The 16,010-nt window shown below is 40.0% G+C and overlaps 2 pseudogenes; one reads left to right on the top strand and one right to left on the bottom strand.

Annotated features, from left to right (window-relative positions):
* Positions 1-16,010, top strand: part of LOC114695886 — a 30,702-nt pseudogene that overhangs the window by 3,004 nt on the left and 11,688 nt on the right.
* On the bottom strand, positions 3,084-3,196 carry LOC114695898 (annotated as a pseudogene).

The following is a 16,010-nucleotide window of genomic DNA, read 5'->3' as shown; positions in this document are numbered from 1 at the left end:
GGGGGCGCCCCCCACCCCCATAGGCTCACACATTTGCATGCTCAGTTAGTCTTCAGTTGAGCTGTCAGGGAAATATTAGGAGGTGTGTCCTTATTAGAGGAGGTGTGGCCTTGTGGGAGGAGGTGTGTCCCTGGGGGTGGACTTTACGGAAGATATTTGTATCTGAAGGATGAACCAGTGGTGGCATCTGAAATTTACATGTTATCCAGACCTGGAATCATGGCTCCGGTATATAAATAAGCTCAATGCTAGACTAGATCTTGCCTCTGAATTCATAACTCTCTTTGTATCAGTCTCACTACATATCTAAGAGGTTGAACATTTGCCATGCCAGCCTTGGGGTGGTTCTCCTTTCTTTGCTTGCTTCTTTTCTCCCCTCCCTTCCTCTCTCCCTCTTTCTAATCTTCTTTGCCTCTCCTCTTTCTTCTCCTCTCACCCTCCTCTTTCCTTTCTTTCTTCCTTCCTTCCTTCCTTCCTTCCTTCCTTCCTTCCTTCCTTCCTTCCTTCCTTCCTCCCTCCCTCCCTCCCTCCCTCCCTCCCTCCTCCTTCCTTCCTTCCTTCCTTCCTTCCTTTCTTTGACAAGGTCTTACTATGTATCCCAGGCTGGACTTGACCCTGACATCTCAGTCTCCTGAGACCAAGGATGACAAGTCTACACCACTGTGACTAGTTCAGTTCAGTTCTTTCTGTAGGTATATAGCTGATTTCAACCATGCTTGTCATGTAGTGTTTCATCAAACTTCTTGTGTTGACCATTCTTGTGACGCTTACTTCCTGTGATTTGATGCCAAACCACCATTGTTTGAAAGAGCTCTTTGGCTGTCTAATTCAGTTGAGTATGGAGGGGCTTCTGGAAGATCAATAAATCAGTATAATAGCTTTCTATCTTGGGAAAATCTCATGCTTGCTTAATAATAATGTGCAGAGGCCATCATGTTGGGGCTCAAACTGAAATTCTATAGGTCTTTGCTTTCAACATAAGAAGCTAAATTAAGCTAACTCTGTGGGCTTGTCAGCCCATGATTCTACATGACTGAATCTTCTGTTCTGTTTCCCCAAGGAGAAGAAATGCTGGTAGGAGTCTGCAGTGAACACCAAATGATTAACTCAAGTTTCATGTTTTACAGCATTCTTTTTCTTGTCTTTTCTTTTGAAATTTTTATTGTGCATTTTCATTGTACTTGGTACTGTACTACATAAGGACACTTATACATATATTACAAGCAAGCATATCTTTCTCACATCCCCATCTTCTCTTTTCTCATTCCTCTTTATCCCCATTAGACTCTTTTGGTTCCTTAGACAGATGCACTTCTATTTTCATGTCACATATACACATCTTACTTTATGTATTGATTAGATATCTAGGAACCACACTGCAATATTTGCTTTGAGAGCACACAAACAATTTTTACTTTTCTGAGACTGGCTTAATTCACTTAGTGTGGTTGTTACTGGTTGCACACATTTCCTTCAAGTGACATAAGTTCACTCTTAAACAAGTGAAAAACACTCTACTGTGTACTACACTTCCTTTATCCATTCCTCAGTTGTTAGATACATTGACTGGTTACATAATTTCAATGCAGTAATGTGATATGTTGACTTGAAGACTTTGGGGTAAATACCAAAGGCTTATCCAGCATAATCACGTCATAGATCTATTTTTAGTTATCTGAGAAAACTGCATACTGATTTCCAAAGTAGTTTGACCAGTTTTCGTTCTCATCAGCACTGACCTTTATCTACTCACCTGTATCCACACCCCTGTCATCCTTTGTGGTTATTTATTTTCTCAATGACTGCCATTCAGACTAGGGTGAGGTAAAATCTCAAGGAAGTTTTGATTTGCATTTCTCTGATTGGGCTTTTTCTATATATAGTATCTAGGAAGTGGCCATTAAAAACCCATACTCTTTCTATACCTTCAGTAGACTAATGTATGGACACCAAGAAGGTTGTGTTTACATGATACATGATACAAATATACATGTGAACATATATATAGATTAATAATGCATATATAGTAATAATATAGGCATATTACCAAACACATGTTGGACTCTAGTCTTGTGCTAACAGGTAAGCATGGTAGTTCATAGGCTCCAGGTGAAATTCATGTAAAGAGGGTAGCTGGTGTGTGCTTTAGCTCATTCTGTTACCCATCTTTACAGAAACTTTATATATGATTAGTAAATCCAAGGTCATAAAAATAGGCTGACTGCTGTTGGAACAATTCTCTTTGGCTGACTCAGGTCCATTCTCATCTGTCAGGAGTTACATAGAGTGTCATAGTCGAGCGGCTGTATTAGCTACTTTGCCATCACTGTGACAAATACTTTACATACAAATGCAACTTCAGGGAGAGACAATATATGTTGGCTGACAGTTCAAGCTGTAGTCTTTCGGGACAGAGAAGGCCTGGCATGGGGGAGCTGTATCAATGATGACAAAAGCATGGAGCAACTGCTCTTTTCATCTGTCACCCACCAAAAGACAGAGAACTCAGGTGGTGAGGAGGGTGGAATCTACCTCTCACGGACCACCCCCCTTATAGGAAGGCCTCCCTTCCTAAAGACTCCACAAGCTCCCCAAATGGCACCATTAACTCGTGTTCAGATATGAGATCCTTTTACACAAAAACCTCAGCCCTGACTTTTGCTCTCAGCGGGCGCTGATGGGGCAGAAGCTCTTTTGCTGGTGACTTTCCTATTTCAGAGACCGACACCTCTAGATCTACAGGCTGGGGAGCCTGGGTTTGGAAAATGACTAAAATAGGAGCTTGGCAGGAGAGAGGTTTATATCTGATTACAGTCAAATGGTTTGATAACTGTAGAGAACACTGGAAAATACAAGGATACACACTGATATTTGGTATGTTCTCCAGTACGCAGACCCCCTCATACACCCAGTAAAGAAGTCCTATAGGTTTTTAATTGTACACTAAAAAGGATGTTTAATCAGGTTGCTTGGAAAGCCTGTAAGGGTTTTTGGAGACGATATGTTTCCAAACTTTTTCACAGGGTTTTTTGCCCACCTTTTTAATCTCCTGGTTTTTTTTTTTTTTTTTTTTTTTTTTTTTAAGAAATAACAGTGGTTATGCGACACAAACGCCTTCAGTTCATTCACATTTCAGGCTGCAGGGCCTCGTCTATCCTTGTTAATGGGAGTGCAAACCTCTCCTTTCACACAACACATCTTCTGTCTGTAATTTCCTTAAGATATCTCATGATTTTTCTGGTTCAATCATTATGAAAACCAAAAACCATGTGATCTTCATTGACAAAAATCTTTGAGGGTCTCTGTTTTCAAATTGAAAACAGTTTTTGACAAAAATGATAGCTAAGCGCACTTTTAATTAAACACAAGCTCAATTATGAAGAAAATAATCTAAGAATTAATTTATTCATACAAAAAAAGGCAATGTTCACATTTCTATCAAGTTTCTTGCTTATAAGTTCAGGAAAGGTGCATGGCCAAACCTGTTATGTGTTGTACTGAAATAGGCATGAATGAATGTAATACTTCCTCCAGTATACCAGGGCTAGACTCCAAATACCTGATGCTAGATTTCATGCTCTAAATGCGGTTATTTCACTAGTGAATACTGTCAGCTTTGGGGCAATGCAATAGCTAGTGGCAATTTAGTAGACTACTCTATTTCACAAGACCTGCAAGTTACAACTGCTAAGATTTCTAGTCAGAAAGCTTATCATAGCTGAGCCACTTGGTTCTCATGTCCTTGTAGAAGGATTGGGTCTTAATCTTATCCCTATAGTTTTGCTGTGTTGACTTGGAAAAATTATTCCAGCGTTGTACCTTCCAATTTCTTTATTTCTAAAATTAGGACAAAATAATCACCTTTTCTTGGCAGTTTTATATGAGTTTATACATTTAAAGCACTTAGTGGAGAAACTGATAAATTATTCCCCCAAATTGTAAATAGAAAAGGAATAAAAACCGTGACTATGAATGTGTGTATCATTATCTTTTTCATCTCTAGTTCTAAAAAGGTCATAATACCTTTACTCTAGTAACAGTATATGTGACACACACACACACACACACACACACACACACACACACACACACACACGGGGGGGGGGAGAGGGAGCAACACCTTTAAAATTATTTAAAATTATTTCTCTATTCCTTTCTAGCCCAAACAGAAACTCAGATGTTCCCCCTGTTTGGTTGAAAGAACAGCAGTACCCTTTTAGGTAAATCCTTTAAATGCTATAACAACCCTGTAGTTTCTTGCTTTTAAAGAATATTTCTGTAATGTTTCAGGATGAGAGATTCTTGATATTTGATACTCTTTGGCTAGAAGCTTTTCCACAGTTGCTTTTAGATGTGGGCTGTTCAGCTGCTCACTACAGTTGGAAGCCACTCAGCTTGTGGATATTATGAAATACCCACCAGACAGTGCCATTTCTTGGTGTGTTTACACATGTATGTTCATCTGTGGTTCCAGAGACTTGCTTTTTTTTTTTCAAAGCCTGTTCATAGAACATATGATATCTGTTATGATCAGCATATATATATATATATATGATATATATCATATATATATATATGATAGGTTACAGTTTGCTGACATCTTGTATTTTCTAGGTGTCTACATTCTGAGTATCCTGGATGATGCGCATTTCTATGACTCAGGGCTATAATTGATGCATTCCAACCATTTGATAACAGTTAGGAACCCAAGTCAACACATGAGGTATCATCTAAAGCGGCCATGGTATAGCCTTTCCTATATCAACTTTTAAGTTTTCAAATAGAAGATACTGACTGATGGTTTGAAGTTGGGAAAAAGAAGAAAGAATGCCTAGGGGGAAATATATTCAGACCTTCTGAACCCAAATGTGGTGACTGCAATAGTAAGATGATTTTCCTTTCTGAATTTGCAATGTTTTCTTCTGAGCTGCTGGTCTTGCGGCACTGGATTAACTTGAAATCCTCACTTGAAGTGAAGAAAGAGAGGAAGACCAAGAGCATTCAGCTGCACACAGTCTTGGAGCAGAGTCTGCCCTTGAAAACACTTCCTGCTGCCCTGACAATTTCTGTCTCTCAGACTATGGAAATAATGACTTCGGGAGAGTTGCTCTTCTTCCTGTTCTATGTTGTAGTCTTTCTCCCTGGCCGTGTTTTTTTTTCTTAATTAGGATGATCTGCCATTTCCCACTACTGCAAGTTATGTAAAAGCCATGATTCTCCAGGCTGTTAGGTGGCAAGCGAAATGATCAGTAAGACCCGCTTCTGGCAGGAGAATGAAATCATTTTTTATGTTAAATAAAATAACGGCAGGATTCTACCCATAGCCCAGGCCTGACTGAGGAATGATAAAAGAGGAAGTCAGAGGGTGGAACTCTTTGATCAAATGGATTGCCTTTAGACAAAGCTCGTGAGGAAGAATCCCTGTGCCAAAGCCACACAGCTGTAAGCCCAAATGCAGTATTTTTTTTTAATGCCACTTAGAGGAGTTGGAGATTAACAAAGCAAAGTCTCATTAGGGACCCAGGCAGGAAGCTACAAAAGGACAGCTTTGTTTTCCTGTACATGGCCTGAGCCATGGTAGAAATACACTTTAGGGAAATATAATGCTATGTGTGCTATACTTGTCTAAAGAAGTGTTCCAAGGCACCCCAAATGCCATTTCAAAATGTTCCTGCGTGCTAGCCAAAACATGCTGATGGGTTGGGTAAAAGGTCTGACCTCTTCCTGTGTTTTCATACTTGCTTCAAGACTTTAGTCTTAACTCCCAGTAGTCCCTAGAGGAGCTGAGTATGGATGGAATGAGCTGGAGCACTGTGGGAGGCTGGGCAAATAGGGGCAGTCTAGAGAATTCTTTACCATGATTCATTTCTCTCAAGTGAGGCTGATACTCGCTTTCCTTAAATTGCTGCAGTGCAGGAAACAGCGTGGTTGTGCCCTTGCAAAATGAATGAAGACCCACAGATGCATCAATCTTCAAAGGGCTTTCATTTTCTCTGCGTAACAAGCAGGTTTGCTGGGCTAAAATGATGGTCTCTTAGCCACACGAAGACCAACTCGTTCTGAATGAACACAGCATTTAAGGAATGTCAATGAAGTCTCTTGATGTGTACTTTTCTGTGTAGTTATTTTGCAAAACATGGATTGAAATCAATGTAGCAAAGATATGTGTGACCTGCAGGATGCAGATAACCCCAGCGGGCGTCATTGTGACACCATCAAGGGCATCCTTCCCTGGTTTAGCAACAATTTGAAGAGATGATTTTGACTGGAGTCATGTTTATGCCACTTCTCCTTTTCTACACTGACTTAAAGGTATTGCAAGATGTTGATCTCTCTCTCTGTCTTTCTCTGTCTGTCTCTCTGTCTCTCTGTCTCTGTCTCTCTCTGTCTCTCTCTGTCTCTCTCTGTCTCTCTCTCTCTCTCTCTCTCTCTCTCTCTCTCTCTCTCTCTCTCACACACACACACACACACACACACAGCCAGTGAGGAAGTCTATGGTGACCTTAATCTACATTGACTTCTTTCTTTTCCTCTGAAGTTTCCAGATGACAACACAAAACATCTGTGTGTATACATGGTAGAGAAAAGCCACGGTGTAATTATTAGCCTCAGGTGAGCTTCGGACCGTCCCTCACATTCTCCCTCTAGAGTGCTGACTCAACAGTGGTGGAAGGCCGTTCTGGCCCTTGGAAAAGTGGAGCGCATCTGAGATGCCTGTGGTCTGTAATTATTTGGGGGCTGACAGTTGCTGAACACCATCTCTAACAATACCTGACGCATGTCTTAACACTTTCCTCAGGCAAAGAACAAACTACATTACGACCAGCACAGGAGCCAGAGCTCACTGCCAGCTTCTTAGTCATCGGTCCCAGAGTTATAGGGAGAGTGTTCAGAGCTCCAACTAAGGAAACCTGTCTGAACTCTCAGAATGTCTTGCTTACAGTTATAATCACTGCTGCTTAGATTATGGCATTCAGAAAGGGAGGTGATGGGGAGTCTTAGAACTGTGGACAAATTCTGAGCTCCTCAGAAAAGTGTCCTGTAAATTCAAGATGCAATTATCTGGATCACTGTGATCATCATTTCTACCTGCAACAAGTTTGTAGATGTTTGGTGAGAAATAAAAATAATGTTGTGGAATGTGCTTCTCAGAGATGGAAAAGATGTGGGCTCTGGAAAGCAGAGGCTTCCTTCTGGCCAAGTCCTCAGGGCCTGTTGACTCACACACTTCCACGGGCAAGTGGTGACACCATCCATTGCATTCTCCACCAGTGCTGTGCCCTGTACTTGGGCCACCTGATGGAGTGCAACTATTATGGCTAATAAGGAATATCCATTCAACTCTAATGAACAGAACAGAGAAATATTCAGAGAGAAAAATTGTTTCTATTATTTCACAGGATTGTGTATTGAAAGAAAGGAGAACATCTCATATAGAAGACTATCGTGATACAGCTTAAGATGAGCAGGGCAAACCTTAATAAGCATGTTCTAATACTCAGACATGTTTAAACTACATTCTCAATGATGGAGTAGCTGCTGTCAAAGGGAACACCACTAGGGGAGCAGAGACACACACAGTGTCAGGGTGTTGCCAAAGGAAAGAGAAAAGCCAGAGAAAGAAAAACCTCAGTGGAGGTTTAGCTGAGGAGGGTGGTAGAGGCCAGAATATCTGTTGCTGTTGTTCAATGTACCTTGTAAAATGTTAACTAGATTATCCATCTTCCTCTTGTGAGGATATCTGCTTTGCTCACTTACCCTTTGTGTGCCTGTATGTGTACATGAGTTCTGAACCCACATTTACTCAGAAAGATTAATAAGTGCACATGTGGGTTAACTTATGAGCAAGAAGATTTGCAAAGAGCTAATCTAGAATCTAGGATACATTTCTTTTCAGTGACTAAGGAAACTTTCAAAGTGAAACAAACTTCTAGGAGAAAGCATGATGTTAATTATGTTTTATAGCATCTGGCCCAAGACAGAAGGCACACAAGTGCAGCTGAATGAAAGAGTCTAAAAGAAAGGGAGAAGATGATGAAATCTGGCTAATAGCATTTATTATGGTCACTAGTAATTATCTTAAAGAGAATCATGCTATTTCCACATTTCTTAACTTGTCCAGTGCTATTATCCTTATATTTCTCAAACTTTGTGGTATCTGCATAGTTGGTTAATTTGAATTCAGAACACTTCCTTTATCCCTGTAGGGTTTTATGTTACCTGTGAAATAGAAAGCTTTGTACTGTCACAATGTACCAGTTCAAACAAAAGGGAAGATATCAAATAAATAATATTCAAGTAACATGTGGAGATATTTACTAAATTGCATCATATTCTCCTTTTTCTGTTTGTGAAGATGAAGGAAACTTCTTTGGTCATCAGATATAGAGGGAACCTGTGGACTATTAGGTTGTAAGAGCTAAAAGGTCTTTTGGGGTTATGGCTTTCTCAATCTGTATTACAGAATAATTTGGGTCCTGATAATCTAGACTCCAGATCTAGCTTGTTCTTAAACCTGAAGTTTAGAGGTTGACCATTGCATTTTCTAAGCTGATCCAAGTGAAGAACTATTTAAGCTATAATATGTTCAATGAAACTTCTGTCTATCTGTCCCCAGAGACCCAAATTTGAATAATGAAACATTATAAATTAGGGTTTAGGCTTGCAAAGTTGCTAGTCTTAAACTGGGCTTCTGGGAGACATGTCTATGGGACTGGGGAGAAGCCTGTAATTACCAGCCTTACTTTAAGTGAGAGGGATCAAGGGAGGATCAAGTGATCACTGTGATAGTCAGTTTCCTATTGTAATAACACACACTGGGAAGAGGCAAGACTTGTGTTGACTAAGTTTTGGAGTTTTAGTTTATGATTGTTCAACCCAGTTGCTTTGGGTCTGCACTAGTACATCCCAGTGGGGAAGCAAAAAACAGGAAGAGAGAGACTCAGCCTCAACTGTTCCCTTGAACATGTCCCACATGACCTATATACCTCCCATTAGGCTCTCCTTCCTATAGATTTTACCACTATAATAGCACCACCTTGGTGAGAAAACTTTATCATATAAACATTTTGGGACAGTAGGCAATATTCAATCTATGGCAAACATATAACTCCAAGGACTAGTAAAAAGCTATTAGAACTAATAAGTTTGCCATATTCAAAGATATAAAACCAACATTAGAAAACTCAGCATTTCTATATGCCAATACCAAATTATCTGAAGTTGAAATCAAGAAAGCAACCTCACTTACAACAAATATGGAAATATTGTCTAGGAATAAGTTTAACCAAAGATATAAGAGAGCTCTACAATGAAAACCATGGGTGTGGGATATTGAAGAGGATACTAAAAAATTGGAAAGTGGAAAAACATTCCATGTTCATGGATTGGACATTTGAATATGTTTTGTAAAATTCATGATTAGATTTATTTGTTGCTTGTATTTGTGCTGTGTGCAGGAGTGCATATACCATGGCACACATATGGAAGTCAGAGGAGAACTTATAGGAGTCTGTTCTCTCCTTCCACCCTGTGAATTTTTTTAATTTGTTGAGATTGGTGGCAAGAATCTTTACCCATTGAATCATCTCACTGATCCCAAACTCAGTATGTTTTAAACATTCATATTGTTCAAATTGATCTACATATTAAGTGCAATCCTTGTCAAAATGCTGATGACATTCTTCTAAGAACTGGGAAATATTCCTAAAAATAGCATTGAGTCACAAGAATCCAAATTGTCAATGTAATTTTGGGCAAAAATATAAAAATGCATGAATTGCTATATTCCTTGACTTCAGGATATAGTAAGAAGCTGTAGTCATCAAGAGAACACAGTATTATAAGGAAAAGAGACACAGAATTAATCAGTAAACACAATAGAGAGTCTAGAAGCAAAGTCACATGTCACCAGCCACTTTCCGCTAAAATGTGAAGAGCACACATCAGAGGCAGAAGAATCTTTCTAGTAAATTCAGAATGAAACTGACGCTAATTTTCACCATTTCCAAAATGCAACCCTAACTGGATTCTAGACATAAATATTAGACTAGAATCTGTGACATTACTGGAAGAAAACAGGAGAAATGCTGCATGGAAACAGAATGGGGAAATGCTTTGGGGGGGGGGCAAGTTCCTAAAAGCACAAGAAACAAAACAGAAGTAGGAAAAATGACATCAAACTGAAGTGTTGCTACACAGCCAAGGAAGGAATAATCAAAGTGAAGGAGCAACTGTTAGAATCTGATAAAACACTTCCAGTCTATATATTTTTCAAGGGGTTAACACATTGGATATAAAAAGAATTGCAGAAACTCAATAGCAAAAATCAAAACCCAAAAAGACCTAGCTAGACATTTCTCAAAAGAAAAATACCACTAGCTTCACTAACAACCAGGGAATCAAAAATCCAAACCATATCCCATTATTAATGACTGTTAATAGAAAGACTTAATATGACAGGGCTAAAGGGGCCGTTTCATACTCATGATTCAAGTTATAGTTGAACATGAAGTGCTCCTCAGAGCATCATGTATTTCAGCACAGGCCCAAGCCAGTGGTGCTGTTCTTGGTGGTTGTTGAAACTTAGGGATGTGAGGCTCTAGCTAGTAGAAGTGAGTCACTGGGGTGGGCCTTGATTATAGCTGCTTTGGGATCTGGTTGCATTCTGCTTTCTTTCTGCTGCTGTGAGCAATAAGCCACGGTTGTTGCCATGCCTTCTCCCCCAAGACAACCTGGGAGACTGTCAAACTATGTGCTCAGGTAAATCCTTATCATTTAATCTGTTTATGTAAGGTATTTTGTCACAGCAAAGTGAAAAGCAATTAATATAAATGGGATTCTATCAATTCCTCCCTACATTAAAAACACAACTACTATATGATCCAGCAAATATGATCCATGTCCCACAGGAAATGAGATTAGCATGTCACAGAGAAACCCACATTTCCATGTTTATAGCAATATTGTTCACAGTAGCCAAGCAATGGAAATAATCTTAAGTATCCATCAAATGATTAATGGACTTGCTGAATGTGGCACATGCCTCAATAGAATTCTATTCAACCACATGGCAGATGGAATCTTTTCACATGTGACAACATGAATGGAATTGGTGGTCACTACACTAAGTAAGTCAGGCAGAGAGGAAAAACCACTGCATGCTCTCACACATATATAGAATCTAGAACAGTCAGTATTGTAGAAATCGAGAGTACATTTGTGGTTAGCCGAGCTGGAGGAGCATGGAGCTGGAAGAAGACAGTATAAAGAAAAGTTGATTATTGATTAGGCAAGTCACAATTAGAGGGATTAGATATTCCAGTGTGATGTTGTACAGGGGAGTATCAAGAATATATGGTGTATTTCAAACAGCTGAAAAGAATGTTACCATAAGGGAATGATAGACATTTGAGGCAATAAAGATATTTAACCCAATTTAAATATCACATAATATATACATATCCTGAAATATTAGGTGGTACTGTTGTTATTTGTTTTTTCACTCTTTGTCTCTTTGCAGGCCTGCCACCCAGCTCCCAAATAAATCACACATGGAGGCTTATTCTTAGTTATAAATGCCTGGATTTAGCTTGGCTTGTTGCTAGCCAGCTTTACTGAACTTATCCAGTCTATCTTTTGCCTCTAGGCTTTTCCCATTCTCCTACTTCTGTAAATCTTACTCTTACTCCATGACTTGCTGTGTGGCTGGGTGGCTGGCTCCTGTACTCCTCCTCTTTCTCTGGCTACTTCTCCTTCTTTCCTAGATTTCTCCTTCTATATATTCTCTCTACCTGCCAGCCCTGCTTATCCTTTCTCTTCCCTTGCGATTGGCCATTCAGTTCTTTATTAGACCATTAGATGTTAACTTTACAGAGTTAAACAAATGCAACATAAACAAAAGTAGCACACTTCAAATGATAGTCTACAGCAGGTACCTATCAAAGCATGCATTTTTAATAACTTTAGATATCAATTAAAATAAACATAATTAAAGAATAAATTTCAAATATGTGCTAGTCCTGATCTTGATGTCTGAGGATGTGATGGTGGAGTTAATCCACTGGAGTTGTCTCTCTTGGTATTGGAGGGTGTGTCTCTGGTGAATGAGCTGTACCTGCTCCAGGGATCAGCAGGCACACACCCTCACCATTCTAGGGGGTAAAATCCCAGGGGAGGAAACTGGCAGCAGAACATCTCCTAAAGGGCACCAACCAGAAGGTCTGCTCAAAGAGGCCAGGAGAATCCAACAGCAGCTCAGATTAGTCATGGGAGTTGCAAGAGAAGGGACCTTGCTTTGGTTGACCAGCACTTGGTAAATATTTAAAGACACTCTCAAAGGAGCCTGCATAAACAAGTGGGAAGAAATATCACCTAGCTCCAACAGCTGGGCCATTCCCACTGTGACCCTTCTCTCTGTGGTTGGAGCTTGAGCCTTGGCAATGAGCAGAAGACGGTGCACTAGAAAGGGTGAGATCACCTGCGAAGCTTAGGTTTCCAGCCCAGGCGTGGGGCACAGTTTCCAACAGGATAAAGTTCAGTGTCTGTATGTTCTCTGATAGGCCGTTAGCAACCATTGAACAGCACTGCTCTCATGACGGAACAGGGCCCAGGAGCCTGTCCTAGGTGTCAGGTGCCCTCAGTGACAGAAAGAACAGAAGCTGCATGAGTGTGTAACATGTTGAGGTAAAATACAATTAAGCATGATGGTAGCTGATTTTCTCTGCTTCTGTTTGGGTTTATTTTTGTCTCAGAAGACACAAACAAATGATTTATTCATTTTCTGTATTCAAAGATTTGAGGAGAATGCTTGTAGGATCCTGAGAACCTCCTTATTCAGGATCTAAAACTTCTCAGTGCTCCAGCTTTCCTGGGCCATGGTGGAGTTCTTCCTCTCCCCTAAGCGGAGTCTTGTACTGGGAGTGAAAGAGCATGGGGAGGATGTTCCTGCCACCTACTCTGTCACCCCTCACCACACTTATGAATGAGGAATGCCTAAAAAAGCAAAACAAAACCACACATTAAAATGTAAACCAGTTTCCTTTCCAATATCAATGCCAAAGATTCATATTTGAATTAGATACATCCTACAGAAAGAACTAAAGGTTAATGGTTCATTTGGTATTTCCCAATGACCAAAAAGATGACATTGGAAAAGTCCCTTATATTCCAGCTTATTGTTTTTCTTTAACTGTAGAGCAAGAAGCTGGGCAGCCCTAAATTCCTAAACTATTAAGTTGAGTTCTGTGCATGTGCTTCAGTATTACCCACAACAACCCAAGGTTTCTTCCTGAAGGGTGTGACCACAGAGAGGGAAACAGACACATGCTCAAATAATATTGGGATAAACCAGAAGAAGTTATGTAACAAGAAAGTCTATATTGACTTCAAAAAACATTTTTTGAGGACAGTGGGAGAGTAGTTCAGTTGTGGAGGGTTTGTTCAGCATGCACAGGGCCCTGGATTCAATACCTAGCATTACAAAGCAACACACACACACACTAACAAAACCATTTAGTTGAACAAGAGAATGAATAAGTGAAATGTAATGCAAAAGAAGGTGTAAGTAAGCCCTTCCAGTTCCCAAATTTCAATGTCACACTGACCTTCATTCAGTCTCAGAGAGCTAGAGACAGGAACATTTGCTGGCAAGGCAGGGTGGACAAGAAGAAGGAGAAAATGATGTTCAAAAAAGGGATATCCAGACAGATGGAAGTGAAAACTGCATTTACTTCCCAAACGTCCTAATATTTTCACTTAGTTTGATGTCACTGAACTCTAAATTGCTTATTGTATTCATTCCTTAAATACTGATTGTGTTTGGAAAGTCCATTAAAAGTCACAGAGTTTGAAACAATGGAGTTGAAACTAAATCAAGGTTTGATAATTTTCACCTGCAAAAGGAAATTAAACAACCCATGGTTAAAAGATTCTGTGAGAGAACAGAGAAGCTCAAAGAGGCGATGCATAGAGTGGGTGAACTGAGGGAGTAGGAGACTGTCACCTTGAGTTTCCCAAGAACACTAATTTCAACCGTGTGCATGTCACAGAAAGTCCCCAAGGTTGGTTTGATTTGCATATAAGTACTAAGCAAGGAATGAGGGTTGAGTGTCAAATAAAGCTTTTTTAAGGCATGGAGAGTATGTAACTGGAGGGTGAGATGGAGCAATGCATGCAGACAGCAGTAAGAGAATGAAGGACTGTACAGTGCCCAGCCCTAAAGGGGACACTAATGGGACACTACTACCACCCCTCTGCTGTGGGATGTTCTGTGTGGCAAATGTGTTGCTCTGATTGGTCAATAAATAAAATACTGATTGGCCAGTGGCTAGGCAGGAAGTATAGGCAGGACTAACAGAGAGGAGAAAAGAAAGAAGAGGAAGGTGGAAGAAGACACTGCCAGCCGCTGCCATGACAAGCAGTATGTGAAGATGCCAGTAAGCCACGAGCCACGTGGCAAGGTATGGATTTATGGAAATGGATTAATTTAAGCTATAAGAACAGTTAATTGGCCGGGCGGTGGTGGCGCACGCCTTTAATCCCAGCACTCGGGAGGCAGAGCCAGGCGGATCTCTGTGAGTTCGAGGCAGCCTGGCTACAAGTGAGCTCCAGGAAAGCGCAAAGCTACACAGAGAAACCTGTCTCGAAAAAAAAAAAAAAAAAAAAAAAAAAAAAAAAAAAAAAAAAAAAAAAAGAACAGTTAACAAGAAGCCTGCCACAGCCATACAGTTTGTAAGCAATATAAGTCTCTGTGTTCACTGTTGGGTCTGAGTGGCTGTGGGACTGGTGGGTGACAAAGATTTGTCCTGACTGTGGGCAAGGCAGGAAAACTCTAGCTACACCCCTCTCTGTCTCCACCAGGATCTTCATCATGAAGAGAGCAGAAAGAATGGAAGAGCCAAGAATGGTCACTGACATCAATGAAACACTAGTTTCAGGAACAGCAAGGAGATGAACTTATGAACTCACGGGGATTGTGAACATACTCCACCCAGAAAAAAATCCAGCACAGAGCTGGGAAAGGTGGACTGGAAATCCTACCACCATCTAAGGAGCTGCTGGCATTTGATTGCAGTTGGGAGAGTGAGAGTCAGGCTTTTTTGTTGTTGTTGTTTTTGTTTATTTTGTTTTAATGATGTGACTTCTCAAAGGTTGACTACATACCAGGCCAGAGCCCACTCCTAGGACTAACTGGGCAACTCAGACGAGACTCAACAGGGGAAGAAAAATAAGGAGGAGGAGGAGTGGAAGTGGGGAGGAAGACAGGGAGGAGGAAGAAGAAATCTCAAGTTGAATGGGAAGGGATCGGAAGGTCAAGAGCATTTTAATGGTAGGTAGGACTTGAAGAATTGAAAGGAAAAAAATATGTTGTATTGGTGGGGCATTGGTAGTGTAGTGGGAGCATGACTGCCTTCCAAAATACATTGCATGAAATTCTCAAAGAAAAATAAAGTATATTTTAATGTAAACTTTTAACAAAAAGTTATGTCATCACTATTTTAATCATTATTCTGTTTAGTTGTATTTAACTATCCCTGCCGACCTTGAGATTGTAGCATTTCGCTATTGTAAGAGCGTGATGCGTACTTTGGGAGTAGACAGAGTGAGAGATTTGGAGGGAGAATAGATTTAAGATTAGTGTTGTGGACACTTAAAACCTGGAGAAATTCTCTTCACACTTTTCATAAATTATTGTTACCTCCCTAAAAGATGTTTGAAAAACTTCCTTAGGTTTTAAAGCCTTTGAAGTAGACAGCTGTGATTTATGTTGGATGTAAATGTGTGTAGAGCCTGTTGTTCGTGGCAGATCTTAAATAAATATTTCTTCAAATTAAACCGTGATATTAATTCGAACAATGTTCTTTGTGGTATCAAAGTACTGTGACTTGATGTTTTCTCTCTCTCTGTTATTATTTGTGAAAAAATAGCTTTAGACTCAGTGTTTTATTTTGGACATATGCAATTCCACTATAAGCTCTGATAAAGTTTTATGTTGGCAGGAGAAATGGAAG

The sequence above is a fragment of the Peromyscus leucopus genome, chromosome 6, assembly GCF_004664715.2.
Source record: "Peromyscus leucopus breed LL Stock chromosome 6, UCI_PerLeu_2.1, whole genome shotgun sequence".
In the NCBI taxonomy this organism is placed as follows: Eukaryota; Metazoa; Chordata; class Mammalia; order Rodentia; family Cricetidae; genus Peromyscus; species Peromyscus leucopus.
Note: the sequence above shows the minus strand (reverse complement) of the source record. Positions and strands in the feature narration are given on the sequence as shown.